At 48.8% G+C, this 19,319-nt stretch overlaps 1 long non-coding RNA gene and 1 pseudogene across 1 annotated transcript in view; one reads left to right on the top strand and one right to left on the bottom strand.

Moving 5' to 3' along the window:
• Positions 1–1,891: 1,891 nt before the first annotated feature.
• The window catches only part of LOC118766840, an 18,633-nt gene continuing 1,205 nt past the window's right edge, over positions 1,892–19,319 (bottom strand). The window contains exons 2-3 of the long non-coding RNA XR_005002749.1: positions 4,316–4,325; positions 1,892–1,990 (exon numbers count right to left, since the gene is read on the bottom strand). This is a non-coding gene — a long non-coding RNA (uncharacterized LOC118766840). The remainder of the gene's footprint in view (positions 1,991–4,315; positions 4,326–19,319) is intronic.
• On the top strand, positions 11,244–11,402 carry LOC115221868 (annotated as a pseudogene).

Below are 19,319 nucleotides of genomic sequence, written 5' to 3'. Positions count from 1 at the left end.
CTAAATTAAATATTTTATGAAATGCATGCGTGGTTCTTTTTCGTTATTTGAGGCACAGTTATAATTTTGAAGGACTAAATGGTAGCATAGTTGCTTCCCTTTTTGTTTATCTATGTGCTAGTTGTTGCTTGTGATTATGTATGTGTATAAGTGTATGTATATACATATAACTATGTGTGTATGTGCGATTGATCTGTAGATGCGTGTGTGAATATTGGCGTTCCTTGACTAACCAACCGTATAATTTTCTTTTGTGATTTAAATTTCAAACCAATAGCCAATCGAATTAATCTAAATTTTCTTTACCTAGTGGTCAGCATTTCTAAACTCATAGTTATTTCGATCTTGAAAGGATGGACTTGGTGCAACCTTAACTGTATCTATTATTATTATTATTATTATTATTATTATTATTATTATTATTATTATTATTATTATTATATTATTATTATTATTATTAATATTAATAGTAATTTTTATTAACTTTCATAGCTTTAGAATTTTATGAACTGAACCATGGTTTTAATTATTATTTTTCATCTCCCTATGTAATGAGTATTATATTATATAAGTGTAGCATTATGATGTATAAGTTTTTATATTTTACATTTTTATATTTTTATATTTATATGTATATGGTTATATAATATTTTTCACAATTATAACAAATTTAATTTAATTCTCTGAAGAGGCCGTGGGGCATCCTTGTTAATGCCTCATTTATACCTGCCTTTATGGCTTAGAGGTTAAATGAGGTATGACTGCCCTCACTGCCGAAACAGCTGTCAGTTTTGATTTAATTGCATATTATATTTGAAATTTTTTACTTATATCTCTTTATCTTTTTACTATTACTGTATTTCTCATTTTGTATAATGCCTTTACTCATATGTAATGGTGTATTAAAGTATTGATTGGGTATCATCGGATAGTTGATGTTTTATTGATTTAAGTATGTTTCTCCATTCTCTAATTTTGTAGTATTAATTTACGGTAATATTATTACCTTTACCCATATAATACAATAGATGAACTGATTGTTTGACAATTTTTAACATCTATGTATTAATCTTGTTGGGTACCTATCTGGCAGTATATTGGATATATATTATCCCATGGTGGGTTGAATTTTCAACCCCTATCTCATTTTATAACCTATATATATATATATATATATATATATATATACGACAGGCTTCTTTCAGTTTCCGTCTACCAAATCCACTCACAAGGCTTTGGTCGGCCCAGAAGACACTTGCCCCAGATGCCACGCAGTGGGGACTGAACCCGGAACCATGCTACTTACCACACAGCCACTCCTGCGCCTATATAATATGTATATGCATATGGATATATTTGCATATATATATATATATATATATATATATATATCCGTCTTCGTACCGATATCTTACAGTCATTTATCTGAGAAATACTCCACACGCACCAACATGCATGAATGATTACCTACAGGTAGTTAGTTGGGTGGTGTACATTTTGTGATATTTCTGAAGCAGATAATTAATACCTTTTATAAGACGAGAACTGAATCTAGATAGGAAACTGTTGATGCGCATTCAGGGCCAACGCAATGGTGCATATAGAAGTTATTTTTGTTGTTGCTGTTGTTGTTGTCGGTAAAGCCCTCATGCACTTTCTGTCCTTTTATGAATCCGAATTGTGAGATTAAAACCGCATAAATTATAACATTGATCTCGATTTGTCAGCTTCCGAGACCGCGAGCGACGCGGCCGCCCGCGCGCCGCGACCGCGCTAATCCCTCGCAAGGGGGCGACGCGCGTTGCGGTCGAGGGACACCTCGCCCGAAAATCCGCCCGCTGCCGCCAGTCAGCGACGAGCATCGGCAACCTACCCGACCCGTCTTGAAACACGGACCAAGGAGTCCCAGTCGACTGCGAGTCGTTGGAGCCTTTCAATTCGCGAACTCCGACGGCACAGCGAAAGCGAGAACGTGACACGACGTCGCCGTCTCGCTTCGGCGTGACGGCGCTTCGAAGCATTGTTCCCGGGTCGGGTCCGCGCGTTCGCCGCGAGGTTCGCGTCCGGCGTTCCCGCTCCGACTCAGGTGTAGCAGGCGGCCGGGGACCCGAAAGATGGCGATCCATGTCCGGTCGGGACGAAGCCAGAGGAAACTCTGGTGGAAGTCCGAAGCGCCTCTGACGTGCAAATCGATCGTCGGAACCGGGTGTAGGGGCGAAACACCAATCGAGCCGTCTAGTAGCTGGTTCCCTCCGAAGTTTCCCTCAGGATAGCTGGCGCCAGCGGGAGAACGACACGCAATTCCGTCCGGTAAGGCGAACGACTGGAGGCCCCGGGGACGTTGACGGCCTCGATCTACTCTCGAACTCGGAACGGGCGAAACGGGCCGCTCCTCTCTCGATCGGAGGCGGCCGCCGTTATGCGACAACGAATGCAAGGTGCCAAGTGGGCCACTTTTGGTAAGCAGAACTGGTGATGTGGGATGAACCGAACGTCCGGCTAAGGTGCCCTACGCTTCGCCCATTAGATCCCCGAAAGAGTGTCGGTCGATATAGACAGCAGGACGGTGGCCACGGAAGTCGGAATCCGCTCAGGAGTGTGTAACAACTTACCTGCCGAATCGACCGGCCCCGAAAATGGATGGCGCTGGAGCGAGCGACCGATGCCGGACCGGCCGGGCGACAGGTTGCGCGATCGCCGGCGAGGCGACTTTCCGATGCCCGGTCGAGTAGGAGGGCGCCGCTGCGCGCGTGGAAGCCGCGGGCGCGTACCCGGGTGAAGCCGACCGCGGGTGTACATCTCGGTGGTAGTAGCAAATATTCGAACGAGACCTTCGAAGACCGAAGTGGAGAAGGGTTCCGTGCCAACGGCGGTCGAGCACGGGTCAGTCGGTCCTAAGAAGCGGGCGAAAGCTTCCACGAAAGGCGCCGGATCCGTCGTTGTAAACAAAGAACTTCCAGTTCATCGTAGTACGCGGCGGGCCTCGCATCGAAAGGGAATCGGGTTAATATTCCCGAACCCGAACTCAGAGAGTGCCCGTCCGTCGGCGGGAACGCGGCGTGCTCTTCCTAGCAGCGCGTCCGTCGTCGAAGCCGGCGGCTGGGCGAAGCAGCGGCAACGCAAGCGAGCCCGGAGACGTTTCCGGGAGCCCCGGGAAGAGTTCTCTCTTCTTCGCAAAGGACCGCGTCCGTGGAATCGGCTCATCCGGAGATAGGGATATGGTACTGGTAGAGCGCCGCGTCTCGGGCGGCGTTCGGTGCGCTCTCGGCGGCCCTGGAAAATCCGGATCCGTAACGAATCGCAGCTCTCGAGTCGGTCCGTACCCACCATCCGCAGCAGTTCTCCAAGGTGTACAGCCTCTCGTCGATAGCGCCAATGTCGGTAAGGGAAGTCGGCAAAATGGATCCGTACCTTCGGAAGAGGGATTGGCTCCGAGGACCGGGTCGGTCGGGCCGTGTGTGCCGCCTCGCTCCCGCGCGGTCGCGTCGCCGTGCGCTCGGTCGCGTCGCCGTGCGCTCGGCGTCGCGCCGCCGGGCGCTGGAGCACGTCTTCACGCGAAGCGGCGGACCGGTACGGGGCTGTAGCGTTGGCGTCGGACTCGGCATCCCGGTGCGCCCCATTTTTCCGACAGTCGTCGCTGCGCCGGCGGGCAACCCGCTTCGCGCAGGTGCGCGGTCGCGCCTACGGCCAACGCGGGTCGGCTTCTACGCGCGCGTACTCTCCCTCCGCTGCGCTGCGTTCCGTCGCGCCGCCACCTAGGGACCTCCCGGTCCGGAAAGCCCGCGCGTGGCTGGAGCGTTGCCGCGGCTGCCGGAACCGCGCGCGGGGCCTTCTCGTGCGTCGGCGCATCGCGCCTCCCGGCGCGTGCGCGGGCCGTCCTTCGGCGGTGGCTCGGTTTTATACGGGGTGCCCGGGCGTAGTGGGCGCGAACAAAACAGCTCCACACCCGGGACGCCGTGGAGCGACACGGCTTCGGGCTCGCCGTCGCGTCGGTGCGCGCGCGGCTCGGCTCCGTCAGGCGTCGGTCGTCGTCGCGCATCGCGACGCGCGGCAGGCGTTCGGCCGGCGGCGAACAGTCGACTCGGAACTGGTACGGACCGGGGGAATCCGACTGTCTAATTAAAACAGAGCATCGCGTAGCCGGCCGAGCCGCACAGATGCGATGTGATTTCTGCCCAGTGCTCTGAAAGTCAAAGTGAAGAAATTCAACCTAGCGCGGGTAAACGGCGGGAGTAACTATGACTCTCTTACGTGGGGCTTGATGGTTATGACCCACGAACCTTGCAAATGGTTGTTGTTCCTACTGCTCATTCACTTGGGGTGAACTTGCTTGGGTACGATTTGATGCGATTTGTCCCCACCCCACCGAGTTTCGTTGGGGGCAGAAAAGATCCAGTCGGTTGAGGGCACCTGCGGTGTCCTATAGGAACACCGGTGTGGGTGGTGTAGAGGGGGATACACACCTGCGGTGTCCGATCGGAACGTTGGCAGCGAGGCGAGAGGGTGGATGCACCATCAAGTTTGTCTGGTATGTTATGATCTGCAGGGTTTTATCCAGGAGATTGATTCACTGCCAGGCTTCACCCACTGGGACACTACCTTGTCGTGGTGTAAGAGCTTACGTCTGCGGGGGGGGGGGATGCAAGCCATTATTGGCTTTTGCTGGTACCAACCCTTCCGTGGACAAACTAAAAGTGTCCTTTCCCCATAGCGGTGCCAATCATTTGGTGGGGACCAAGCAGTGTGGAGGTTTTCGTTTACAGAGTGAGATGATGCCCTGTTGGTTGGTCGTGGCTGCGCTTGTCGGCCTTCTGTTCATCCGGATCGGCCATTACTTGGCTTCGGTGTTGTGTAAAGGCCCCCCATTTCTCAGGAGAATTTCACGGGGCGGCGCCCTCGGATGGTTAAGGTCGGAACGGCTGCTCTTATAGGCCGGTTTGGGCTGCTAACAAGAAGAGGTGGGGATGGGGTGTTTGCATCCTGCCTCTGATCTCGCCTATAAGTTAGCGCCTCGTAAAGGCTACTGTCCCTGGGTGGCTCTGGATTGATGTCTCCAGACGCCAGATTGTTGTGACCCGCAATATTTATAGCGCGGGTGGACTCACTTTCTGGACTCACTAGTGGAGCCAACCCACTGACAGGTAAACTGTCAGTATGGAGCCCTTCGCGGGCTGTTGCCGGGTGTTTGGCATGGTGTATGGATTTCGGTTGGCAAGGAAGGATGTTGGCATACGGTCTACAGGGCTTGACTCCTTACTCTTGTATTCTTGATTATCGTCCACGTACTCTTGGAAAATGCCGCGAAGTTTGAATCCATTATAAGGTAGAAAACATACGGTTGCCAGGGGCCGTATAAGCTGGTGGCTTGCAGGTTAAGAGCGGGGCCTCCAAGCCTGGCCGAGCGTGTTGCCCAATCACGTTGGGCCAATATTAACGTTCCTTGCAGTAGTAAAGAGTCAGCTACACTACAGGCATTTCCAGTGGCTCAACCACCAAATTTGACCCTGTGTGTTCCTATCGGATCCTGCACATAAAACCCCCTCGATGATGTCCTCGCAACTTTTTTTTTTCTTTGAGGACTGAGAGGCTGGTGTGCAGGATGCCCCTCAAGTTTTTTTTTTTTTTTTTTGAGGAGGTGGCAAGGTTTGGGGGCCGTGCCTCGATAGGAACTGAAAAAAAAAAAAAAATACCCGGATTTGACTTCTTTTTTTCTGTTTATGAAAAAAGTACCCGCCTTGCTGATGTTTTTAGATCCCTCTCTACTATGGATTGAATTTCTGGAAGAATTTTAACATTTTAGATTGGCATGTAAGGTTGTCGCAAGATAGGGAATTGGCCTTGAGAATGTGGGACCGCCCACAATAAAAACAGGGAATAAACTCTATAGAGTTTCAGTACATAAGGGGAGGTGGACGGATCGAAGGCGAGGAGATTCCCACTGTCCCTATCTACTGTCTAGCGAAAGCAGAGCTGAGTACGGCGAAGACCACGAGTGTGTGTGTCCGTGTGTTATCGACGAGGCACGAAGCGGCGATTTTACTTTCAAGAGTTCTCGGTCGAGTGCACGAGTGCGCCAAGTTATGCGGCCGGTTGATTGCCGGGGAGTAAGTCTGAGTACGACGAAGACCACGAGTGTGTGTGTCCGTGTGTTATCGACGAGGCACGAAGCGGCGATTTTACTTTCAAGAGTTCTCGGTCAAGTGCACGAGTGCGCCAAGTTATGCGGCCGGTTGATTGCCGGGGAGTAAGTCTGAGTACGACGAAGACCACGAGTGTGTGTGTCCGTGTGTTATCGACGAGGCACGAAGCGGCGATTTTACTTTCAAGAGTTCTCGGTCAAGTGCACGAGTGCGCCAAGTTATGCGGCCGGTTGATTGCCGGGGAGTAAGTCTGAGTACGACGAAGACCATGAGTGTGTGTGTCCGTGTGTTATCGACGAGGCACGAAGCGGCGATTTTACTTTCAAGAGTTCTCGGTCAAGTGCACGAGTGCGCCAAGTTATGCGGCCGGTTGATTGCCGGGGAGTAAGTCTGAGTACGACGAAGACCACGAGTGTGTGTGTCCGTGTGTTATCGACGAGGCACGAAGCGGCGATTTTACTTTCAAGAGTTCTCGGTCAAGTGCACGAGTGCGCCAAGTTATGCGGTCGGTTGATTGCCGGGGAGTAAGTCTGAGTACGACGAAGACCACGAGTGTGTGTGTCCGTGTGTTATCGACGAGGCACGAAGCGGCGATTTTACTTTCAAGAGTTCTCGGTCAAGTGCACGAGTGCGCCAAGTTATGCGGCCGGTTGATTGCCGGGGAGTAAGTCTGAGTACGACGAAGACCACGAGTGTGTGTGTCCGTGTGTTATCGACGAGGCACGAAGCGGCGATTTTACTTTCAAGAGTTCTCGGTCAAGTGCACGAGTGCGCCAAGTTATGCGGTCGGTTGATTGCCGGGGAGTAAGTCTGAGTACGACGAAGACCATGAGTGTGTGTGTCCGTGTGTTATCGACGAGGCACGAAGCGGCGATTTTACTTTCAAGAGTTCTCGGTCAAGTGCACGAGTGCGCCAAGTTATGCGGTCGGTTGATTGCCGGGGAGTAAGTGTGAGTACGACGAAGACCATGAGTGTGTGTGTCCGTGTGTTATCGACGAGGCACGAAGCGGCGATTTTACTTTCAAGAGTTCTCGGTCAAGTGCACGAGTGCGCCAAGTTATGCGGCCGGTTGATTGCCGGGGAGTAAGTCTGAGTACGACGAAGACCACGAGTGTGTGTGTCCGTGTGTTATCGACGAGGCACGAAGCGGCGATTTTACTTTCAAGAGTTCTCGGTCAAGTGCACGAGTGCGCCAAGTTATGCGGCCGGTTGATTGCCGGGGAGTAAGTCTGAGTACGACGAAGACCACGAGTGTGTGTGTCCGTGTGTTATCGACGAGGCACGAAGCGGCGATTTTACTTTCAAGAGTTCTCGGTCAAGTGCACGAGTGCGCCAAGTTATGCGGCCGGTTGATTGCCGGGGAGTAAGTGTGAGTACGACGAAGACCATGAGTGTGTGTGTCCGTGTGTTATCGACGAGGCACGAAGCGGCGATTTTACTTTCAAGAGTTCTCGGTCAAGTGCACGAGTGCGCCAAGTTATGCGGCCGGTTGATTGCCGGGGAGTAAGTCTGAGTACGACGAAGACCACGAGTGTGTGTGTCCGTGTGTTATCGACGAGGCACGAAGCGGCGATTTTACTTTCAAGAGTTCTCGGTCAAGTGCACGAGTGCGCCAAGTTATGCGGTCGGTTGATTGCCGGGGAGTAAGTCTGAGTACGACGAAGACCACGAGTGTGTGTGTCCGTGTGTTATCGACGAGGCACGAAGCGGCGATTTTACTTTCAAGAGTTCTCGGTCAAGTGCACGAGTGCGCCAAGTTATGCGGCCGGTTGATTGCCGGGGAGTAAGTCTGAGTACGACGAAGACCACGAGTGTGTGTGTCCGTGTGTTATCGACGAGGCACGAAGCGGCGATTTTACTTTCAAGAGTTCTCGGTCAAGTGCACGAGTGCGCCAAGTTATGCGGCCGGTTGATTGCCGGGGAGTAAGTGTGAGTACGACGAAGACCATGAGTGTGTGTGTCCGTGTGTTATCGACGAGGCACGAAGCGGCGATTTTACTTTCAAGAGTTCTCGGTCAAGTGCACGAGTGCGCCAAGTTATGCGGCCGGTTGATTGCCGGGGAGTAAGTCTGAGTACGACGAAGACCACGAGTGTGTGTGTCCGTGTGTTATCGACGAGGCACGAAGCGGCGATTTTACTTTCAAGAGTTCTCGGTCAAGTGCACGAGTGCGCCAAGTTATGCGGTCGGTTGATTGCCGGGGAGTAAGTCTGAGTACGACGATGACCATGAGTGTGTGTGTCCGTGTGTTATCGACGAGGCACGAAGCGGCGATTTTACTTTCAAGAGTTCTCGGTCAAGTGCACGAGTGCGCCAAGTTATGCGGCCGGTTGATTGCCGGGGAGTAAGTCTGAGTACGACGAAGACCATGAGTGTGTGTGTCCGTGTGTTATCGACGAGGCACGAAGCGGCGATTTTACTTTCAAGAGTTCTCGGTCAAGTGCACGAGTGCGCCAAGTTATGCGGCCGGTTGATTGCCGGGGAGTAAGTCTGAGTACGACGAAGACCACGAGTGTGTGTGTCCGTGTGTTATCGACGAGGCACGAAGCGGCGATTTTACTTTCAAGAGTTCTCGGTCAAGTGCACGAGTGCGCCAAGTTATGCGGTCGGTTGATTGCCGGGGAGTAAGTCTGAGTACGACGAAGACCACGAGTGTGTGTGTCCGTGTGTTATCGACGAGGCACGAAGCGGCGATTTTACTTTCAAGAGTTCTCGGTCAAGTGCACGAGTGCGCCAAGTTATGCGGCCGGTTGATTGCCGGGGAGTAAGTGTGAGTACGACGAAGACCATGAGTGTGTGTGTCCGTGTGTTATCGACGAGGCACGAAGCGGCGATTTTACTTTCAAGAGTTCTCGGTCAAGTGCACGAGTGCGCCAAGTTATGCGGTCGGTTGATTGCCGGGGAGTAAGTGTGAGTACGACGAAGACCATGAGTGTGTGTGTCCGTGTGTTATCGACGAGGCACGAAGCGGCGATTTTATGTGCCCGATATCGAAAGAACGCACCTAAGCTCACAGTGTCACCCACGTACACGTGGACGTAGTTGCGACCGATGCCGGAAGGATGTCACGAGATACACGCGGTCGATAGGGCAACGTGGTCCTTCCCGTAAGTTCCCGAAAGATGACAAACAGCGGCCAGTGCAGGTATTGGCGGGCCTGCACCAGTCGCGCGGAGCTCCGCCGCTCTGCCGTGCCCGATCTAGTGACGCTGAAGCGAACCTCGCGCTTTCGCCCACGTGAACGTGGACGTAGGCGCGATCAATGCCACCAGCCGCCTGGAGTGTGTGGCGATGTGAAACGGGTGAATATGGCGACGTGGTCCGACCCGTAAGTTAAAGGAATCAGACCCGTAAGCTGACGGGTCGGCCCCGGCTGGATAGTCACGCTCTAGGTGACCGTCGCACCTTAAGGGGGTCAAGACTATATTGAGGGCTTGCAGTCGGCAGGTGGATGTCTCCGGGATCGTTCGGCAGGATGCCCGAGACGTCAGCCTAAGACGCCGTCAGCCCGGCGAGTGGCCGCCGCCTTCACGCCATCTTGCTTTCCCCGTTCGTCCACGCGCTGCGGGGCCGTTAGCGTCAGGCCTGCGCCTGTCGCCCGTTCCTCCGCCGCGCTACCGTGCCCGAAATAGAAAGAACGAACCTAAGCTCGCGGTATGGCCCACGTACGCGTGGACGTAGCCGCCACCCATGCCGGAAGTCGTTCACGAGACGCACGCGGTCGATACGGCGACGTGGTCCGTCCCGTAAAATCCCGAAAGATGACAACTGCGGCTAGCACGAGGTAGCGGCGGCAGGCCTGCGCCGGTCGCCCGTTGCTCCGCCGCGCTACCGAGCCCGAAATCGGAAGACCGAAACTAAGCGCGCGGCATCGCCCACGTACGCGTGGATGTAGCCGCGACCGATGTCACGAGATGCACGCGCTGGATACGGCGACGTTGTCCGTCCCGTAAATTCCCGAAAGATGACAAACTGCGGCCAGTGTAAGCAGGGGCTGCCTACGCCAGGCATGCTCCCTCCTTCGCCCGCAGCTCCGCCGCGCTACCGTGCCCGAAATCGAAAGAACGAACAAAGCGCGCGGTGTGGCCACGTACACGTGGACATAGGCGCGATCGATGCCGTCAGTCTCCGGAAGTGTGTGGCGATACGAACCGGGTAGACAGAGCGACGTGGTCCGACCCGTAAGGTTAAAGAATTCGATCCGTAAGCTTACGAGTCGGCCCCGGCTGGATAGTCACGCTATAGGTGACCGTCGCACCCCAAGGGTGTCAAGACTATATTGAGAGCTTGCAGTCGGCAGGTGGATGTCTCCGGGACCGTTCGGCAGGAAGCCCGAGACGTCAGCCTGCGACGCCGTCAGCCTGCGACGCCGTCAGCCCGGCGGGTGGCCGCCGCCTTCACGCCACCTTGCTTTTCCCGTTCGTCCACGCGCCGCGGGGCCGTAAGCGCCAGGCATGCGCCGGTCGCCCGTTGCTCCGCCGCGCAACCGTGCCCGAAATCGAAAGAACGAACCTATGCTCGCGGTGTGGCCCACTTACGCGTGGACGTAGCCGCGACCGATGTCGCGAGATGCACGCAATCGATACGGCGACGTGGTCCGTCTCGTAAATTCCCGGAAGATGACAAATTGCGGCCAGTATAAGTAGGGGCTGCCTTCGCCAGCAGCTCCGCCACGCGACCGTGCCCGAAATAGAAAGAACGAACCTAAGCTGGCGGTATGGCCCGCGTACGTGTGGACGTAGCCGCGACCGATGCCGGAAGGCCTTCACGAGATACACGCGGTGTATACGGCGACGTGGTCCGTCCCGTGAAATCCCGAAAGATGACAACTGCGGCTAGCACCAGGTGGCGGCTGTCCTGCGCCGGTCGCCCGCGTCTCCGCCGCCCTACCGTGCGTGAAATCGAAAGCACGAATCTAAGCGCGCGGTGTCGCCCACGTACGCGTGGACGTAGCCGCGACCGATGTTGCGAGGTACAGGCGTTCGATACGGCGACGTGGTCCGTCTCGTAAATTCCCGAAAGATGACAAACTGCGGCCAGTGCAGGTATCGGCCGATAGCGGCGGGCCTGCGCCCGCCTTCTCCCGCCTTCTCCCGCCTTCGCCCGAGTGGACGGAGGATCACTCGGCTCGTCCGTCGATGAATAGCACGGCTATCCGCGTGAACTGATGCGAATTGCAGGACTCAGTGAACATCGACACCTCGAACGCACATTGCGGCCCCGGGATCCTATTGTCCCGGGACCCTGTCTGGTCGAGAGGCGGTCACGAGACGAAAACGCCGTCCGCCGCGGCCGTTGGCTGCGGCGGGGAGTCGGGAGTCACAGGAAAGGGGGGCGCTTACCGCGAGGCCCGCATTATCTCGCGCGCGAGCCGCCGCCGCTCGATCGTCCGTCTCCCGTAATGCCAGACCGTCATTGTTGCGAAGCGCTGTTGCGACGGCCGCGCCGCCCCGAATCGCGCGGTCGATGACGACAAATCGCGGAGGGAACCCGCCGACGAGCGGAAGCAGAGGAGTAGGAGCAGTAGTAGGAACAACGACGACACGGCGAGGCCCCTCGTCCCGTCAACGTCCTCTACGTCCCTCCGAGCAACCGCCGCCCTTCGTCGTCGCTCCCACCGCCCTTCGTCGTCGCTGCCACCGCCACCGCCGTCTCGTCTTTCGGCGTTCGCTCTGTGGGAATATCTCCTTCGTGCGAGCGTTTGTGCCGATCGGCAGCGGTGCGCCGGTTGCAGCACGAGCAGCAGCCGTCTCTTCGCAGCGGGGAACTCTTTATTTTTTCACGCTGCCCTCGACTCAGACCCGATTACCCGCCGAACTTAAGCATATCGCTAAGCGGAGGAAAAGAAACCAACCGGGATTCTCTAAGTAACGGCGAGTGAACCGGGAGAAGCCCAACGCCGAATCTCGTTTGCCGCGCCGGTCGTCGAGAGCTGTGGCGCAAGGGTCGTACACGGTCGATCGATTCGCCCGGCTAGGTTCAGAGTCCCCTCGATCGGGGCTGCCCAGAGCGGGTGCCAGGCCCATTCGGAGCCGGCGGCGATCGACGGTGTTCATCGGCCCGAGAGTCGGGTTGCACGAACGACGCAGCATTTTGTCAGTTACGTGTGGGTTCCGGCGGTAAGCCATATACCAGCTTTAAACACACACAACCATAATCATCTTTCCCCTCCAGTCACACTACCACCGAGCACTTCTCAGGACGCACACCACATACCTTTATCCGCATACACTCACACAATCTTTAATAGCAGCGCCACACATGCCACTATACAGGCAGTCACGCACATTGTTTCACCCAGTACACACGCCATAATGCACACTACTGCACCCAGACAGGCGCATAACACATGAATACAGACAATGCATATACACAAACACGCAACGCACATAACCACACGCAGTATGCATACGCACCGACAAATTTCGCCCTCAATACATAATCAATACACATGCACACTATTTGGTCATTGGCACATACATACACAAGTACAGGCTCCACCTGAACAAGGACACATCACATTCTACACACAACACGCACACGTTAATCCCACACATACACACACGTCCATATGCATACTAACACAGATACACATTTCCATACGAACACGCACACACATATACACCCAGACTCGCTCATACATATCTACCCACACGCTGCCATTCACATATACACCCTCACACACACCACTCACACACGCTTGAGCACCTTAGTTCGTTTGGATTACAGTTACAATTGTTATTTTCATACACCCTCAACAAATTAGACTGCTGGAAAAGAAATAATCTTAGCATCGATTTACAACAAGCAATCTCAGATGCAAAGAGGCCTCCAAAGTAGGTCCCTAAGCTGTATCTAATGAAACTGTTTTCTAGAGCCGTACGAATCTGGGTTTTATACCCATTTCCTCTCTCCATCTCTTCACATCTTTCAGGATAGTTCCCAATACACCTCTAAGTACTCCAATACATTTTACTCTCAAATAAAGACAACAGAAAGGCCAGGTCCTCGTACTTTACTCTTCTTTCTATACTTCTCCTATTAATGTTTTCATTATTTGGGACTGAAAAGTCAATTGTCAGGACACTTTCTATTCTCTTTATCTACTAATACCAAATCAGGCCTTCAAGCTTCTATTACTGTGTCAGTCTGAATGTTAAAGACCCACACCATTTTACATCTCTTACATTCTACTAATTTACTAGGTTCATGTTCATACCAGTTATCACCATGTTCAAATCGTAGCTTTCTACATAGCTTCCAGTGGATTATCTCCCTAGATTATCATGTCTTTTCTACTATTCCTTCTGTACCAGCATGCTACATTCACTAACCAAAGGATTAACGCTTTCCTCTTTTGATTTCCATAATATTCATTGGTAATCTACTTTGTTTTTGTCTATTTTGGCCATTATCAAATTAGTCCTCCATACTTGATCTTATGCCGCTACTAACAAACTTTGTCTTCCGCTCCAGCTTCCCTTTCTGCAAACATGAGCTTCTCCCAGTACCACAATTTGATGCTACTATCTTTGGAAATCTACAATGCATAGGAATCTATATCTAATCAAGGTAACTCCAAAAAGTCTCCTATTGATACTAACCCTCTTCCGCCTTCCTTTCTGTGTTGATATAATCTTACTACTCCTGCCTTTGTGTGGAGTCATCCATCTGTCTAAATTTGCAAATACAGTTTTTGTCTAATCTACAAAAGCTGCTGAGTATCTAAGTAATGAGACTGCCTAAGTAAACACGGCCTTCACTACATTTGGACTATTTACCTTTGCCTTCATTAGCTTCCTCACCCTCCGATGTACTCCTTCTCCATTTTCGTTTACATTTCTGTATTTAGTACCCAGATTCTAATACTCCTAGATACTTACTGCTCTCTCCTCCTTCCAATCATTTAAAGGTCTGGCCATCTGTTAATTGGACGTCTTCACTGTTGACTATCTGCCCCTTCTCATAACTAATATCTATGCCAAATTCCATGCCTATATCGTTGTTGAAGTGTCTTACAGTCTGTATTATAAATGTAACGTTTTTTCACTCTTACTAAGTACCAAAAGATCTTCCATGTGGAGCAATTGTTTAATTTGTCGCTTTTTAATTCTGAACTGACAGCCTGCCCTTGTCTTATATTATTACTATTATTATATATTTCCTACCTTTCATTGGGGCTCTTTTCCAGTTTTGGGGCTATTTTTCCCAAGCATTAAACTAATACATCTGCCCGTTTTTCCTACGCCTGTCTTCGTCATTTGCTGTGTGTAAATTTTAACTGTATATATATATATATATATATATATATATATATATATATATATATATATATGTGTGTGTGTGTGTGTGTGTGTGTGTGTGTGTGTGTGTGCGTGTGTATGTGTGTGTGTGTGTGCGTGTGTGTGTGTGTGTGTGTATGTATGTATGTATGTATGTATGTATGTATGTATCTATGTATGTATGAATGTATGGAAAAAGTCAAGGTAGGAGATGCTAAACTAATTTTACAAAAAACATTTCTGTACCGCTTTCAGAAGAAGAAGAAGAAGAATGCGGGAGTGCCATGATAGTAGTATGTTAAATGGTCAAGTGCCCTGAAAGTGACCCGTTGTGGATGGTAGTAGTGTTTGGGACTGTTTTTGAAAAAACAGTTTTTTCAAAAGTCCCAATTGCTGCTATAATCCATAACGAGGCACATTTAGGTCAAGTGACCATTTAACACGCTACTACAATCACACTACCTGCATTCCTTCTCATTCTCCCTTATCTCTCTCCTTCTTCTTCGTCTTCTTCCTCTCCACCAACTCCTTCCTAACTTTACTACTATTGCTGTTTAGAGTAACACCTAGGCAAACTTTATAAACTAAACATTCAAAAGAGATGTCTCAAGAATTCAGTCACTAAAAACTGCATGGCTGCAGTTTAATGACTGAAAATATGTACAGGTGTGGTTTCATTTATTATTCTAGTTGAAGAGCATTTAGGACGTATCTGAGTGGTATGAGATCCGAATATAAGGTGTGGGAAGTTTATGTAAATATAGGTTAAAAATTGTCACTGAGAGGACAAGTAGTCATATTCCAGTCGAATTTTCAAGACTATTTTCCGTGTAAAGTCCATAGACATAACAGCCTTATATGTATTTAGCTAAGCAGCATTCTGCGGTGTTTCCTAAGTGGATGTGAAAAGTTATTCATGGGATGGTAACGGAGAATTGAGCGGAAAGATCTGCGGATGTTGATTTTTGTTAGAGTTGTACATGTGGGAGTAATTCTTTTGTTGTTGTAGCCATTATATATTTCATGATAAGTTTGTAAAGTAGTGTGGTGCTTCAGTGAGTTTGTCTTAGTTTGTATTATGAATCCGAGTGATTCTTTGAAAAGCCATACGTCTGATATGGTGGCGCCAGTACGAGACTTGCTTGAATTTTTAAAGTTGCGCGTGAACAGCTGAAATCTTTCTGTGATGGTACTTCATTCTAAGGTTTGGTGTATTTGAGACAGTAAAGAAATTCCTGTTAAACTAAATATCATTTTACTTTAAGATTTAAATGTTATGCACAGAACCTTACACCATGATTCTTGGACTATTCGCCCAGGTTTACATTGTTATGCTTTCATATTTCTCACAGTCTATCATGTGTTTTTGTTTTTTCGTTTCTTTTTCAACATTTTCTGAAGGCAAGTATAACAAATTATGACTGTGGCAATGGCTCACCAATTAAGCTGAATACTTTGTTGTCCAACCAGTGTAACTTCATAGCAACAGCAGGTTCTCGTATAAAACAGACATCGCACAGAATATTATGGTCATGATGGGATTTAGCGTTAATGAAAGAAATGATTGTATTAGTTCTGTATAAGTTTAATTGATATTTACTACGATATATAGTTGCGGCTTTTTCTAACTCCGTTGTAAAAGAATAGGCAAGAATATACATGAAGTAAGACAAGCTGAATATGAAATAAGATAAGCATTGTTTCAAAGCAGGCCCTGAAAAGGAACTTTCAACATTCAGATTGCGATGGTAAAGGACAATGATGAGCTTACGCATGATTTCTATGTGTGCGTGTGTGTGTATGTGTGTGTGTGTGTGTGTGTGTGTGTGTGTGTGTGTGTGTGTGTCTGTGTGTGTGTGTGTGTGTGAGTGTGTGTGTGTGTGTGTTTGTGTGTGTGTATGTGAGTGTGTGCGGCTTTAACGACAAAAGCTCATTAAAAGCCGAACAGTATAAAATCTATTGATGTATTGTACACAAGAGATTTGGGGTTTAGATATTCTTTGTTCTGGTGACGTAAATAAAGGTCGCATGTTCCGTATTACTGTCTCTGGGATAAGAAATATTTTATTGCCTTTCTAAATAAACAGAGGTTTCCTGATACGATATCGGAATGGAGAGGAATAGACAACAGGATGACGCAGACAAAATTTGAAGGGCCTATGGATCCCCCTAATTTTACTGTCAATGGAAACCTTTATCATGGTCCAAACCAATCAGTATATGACCTGAGAAGATATCCAAGCCGAGACTATTTGTATAAAAATGTAATTTGTAACTTTGGCTTGTAATACTAGAATGACCAGTTTGTTAATTTGGTGTCACGGTTTCTATCCGAGACAAATACAATTCGGATTTCGTTACTTACATATAAGCCTACATCCATCCATACATACATACATACGTACATACATACATACATAATACATACATACTTACATACTTACATACATACATACATACATACATACATACATACATACATACATACATACATAATACATACATACATACATATATACATACATACATGCATCCATCCATACATACATACATACATACATACATACATACATCCATCCATACATGCATCCATCCATCCATACATATATAGGTGCATACGTACATACATACATACAACATACATACATAATACATACATACATACATACTTACATACATACATACATACATGCATACATACATACATACATACAAACATACATACTTACATACATACATACATACATATATACGTACATACATACATACATACATACATACATACTTACATACATACATACATACATGTATACATACATGCATACATGCATACATACATACATACATACATACAGACATACATACATACAAAAATATTATCGAAAAGTCTACACTAGATGTCAAGAAAAGATATGTAGGGAAATTGTCGCGCCCAAGATTACTGTCCGGGACGCAGTACACCCGACCATTTAGACGTTCAAAGACAGATCTCCCAGCAAACATTGAAATATTTCCAAGGTTTATACGCTGTAAACCACAAAAATGCACACGATCACGTGCCCTGGGGCATGTTGCGGATGGTTTTCCAGGAAGATGTGTTTAATGTGCAAATACTGTTTGCCATAAAGTACTTATATGGATGTTCAAATGTTTGTATTTATGTAAAAGTCGAAAGTTTTCAACGTGAAGGTTTCCCTTAGTTGAAGTGTGCATTATTAGTGCCCCTTCTCACATTCTTTTTTGTGATCTGGTTGAATATGCGCAGCCATTGTGGTAGAGGATTCCTAATTCATCTCTACGTGATCGGTCGACTGTTATTTGTAGACGACATGCTGCTACCTGATTCGTCTGATGGCCACCAACAACGTGCACCGAATGGGTTGGCTGACGAGTACCCCAAGGCAGGATTGACAAATACCGACTGTGTAGGAAAGTGGAACATCATTATTTCGGGTCTCTTTTCACGAATGATTCAAAGTTGGTGTAATTATTAATCATTAGTTAATGAGTCACGGGTAAAAGACTTAAGCTATAAAATTAGTTCTTACTTGGTGTGTCATCAGGTTTATCGTCGAGAGATTTCTTGGAGATGAAACGGTTCTGTGAAAAAATAGAAATAGCATCATATAAATAGAACTTCAGGGTATTTATTATCGTTTAGAACTTAAAACAATGCAATAGATGACAACATATTCGGACAGGTATCATTGCCAACACTACAATCTCAACCCCTTATGAATCTTCTAGAAGGCGCTTCCATCAAGTCAAAGGATTTTCTGAACAATATCAGACAATACAACTCTGCATTTCAAAGAAGATAGATAAACATGAATTTACCCCGACGTCAAAGTTCAAGGGCAAGTCTATCCCATCATTGGTTCCCTGGTACTCGCGAATGAACAACCACAGTTCCTCCAAATTTACGCTATGAGTGATGTAGGACAAGAAACCCGACGTGAGGTGTCAAAATTTCCGATGATGGGTCGTGTTAGACACAGCGCACACTGCTGCAAAGGAGAGTATATCCCCAGCAATGCCGGGTATGTCTGCTAGTACACACACACATACACATACACACACACACACACACATACAGACACATATATATTTACACATAGATATTTCTACATATATATATATATATATATATATATACACATGTATATATATAGTTAAATTTAATCCAAACAAAAAAGCACAAAGAAGCACATCAACGCGTGGACGTGGAACAAATATAGTATTTATTGGACGCCCAGGAAGGAAAGAAAGAAGGAGGGTTTAACGTTTCGGGTGGAGCTCTTCGTCGGAAACATACGAGATGGAATGATCCAGAGGAGGGAAGACAGAGGAAAGAATCGCCAACGGTACACACGCACACACATTTTGAATGACCGGAGGGAAATGGGTGAAGAAAAGTTCTTTCAAAGACAGGAGAGTGGTAGAGGAGGAGGAATGTGTGTGTAAGTGTGGATAAGAGCGGGCGCGGAGGTCTGCGTGTGCGTGTGTGTGTATGTGTGTATGAGTGCAATGATGACACGTGTGTGTGTATGTGCGTGTGTATGTGTGTGTGGTTGTGGCTGTTAAACTTTGCGTGTTGTAGGGTTAGTAGTGTTAAGGTCAAGGAAGAAGGAATTGGGCGTGGCTCCTTTTGTCTCTACCACAGGTCAAGTAGTAGGTACTGCTAGTTTGATGTATGTGTGTGTGTGCGTGTATGTATATGTATCGTGTGTGTGTGTTGTTTGTAGTGTGTGTGTGTGCATGTGTGTGTGTTCGTGTGTGTAGGCGTAGAGTTAGGGTGTTTGGCGAATAACAGTGCTTTACAGAGTGTATGTGTGCGTGTGTTTGTATGTGTATATGTGTGCAATGATGAGTCCGCTGCCCTAACCACTGGGCCACT

The sequence above is a fragment of the Octopus sinensis genome, linkage group LG18, assembly GCF_006345805.1.
Source record: "Octopus sinensis linkage group LG18, ASM634580v1, whole genome shotgun sequence".
Taxonomy (NCBI): domain Eukaryota; kingdom Metazoa; phylum Mollusca; class Cephalopoda; order Octopoda; family Octopodidae; genus Octopus; species Octopus sinensis.
This window is presented reverse-complemented; position numbering and strand designations above follow the sequence as displayed.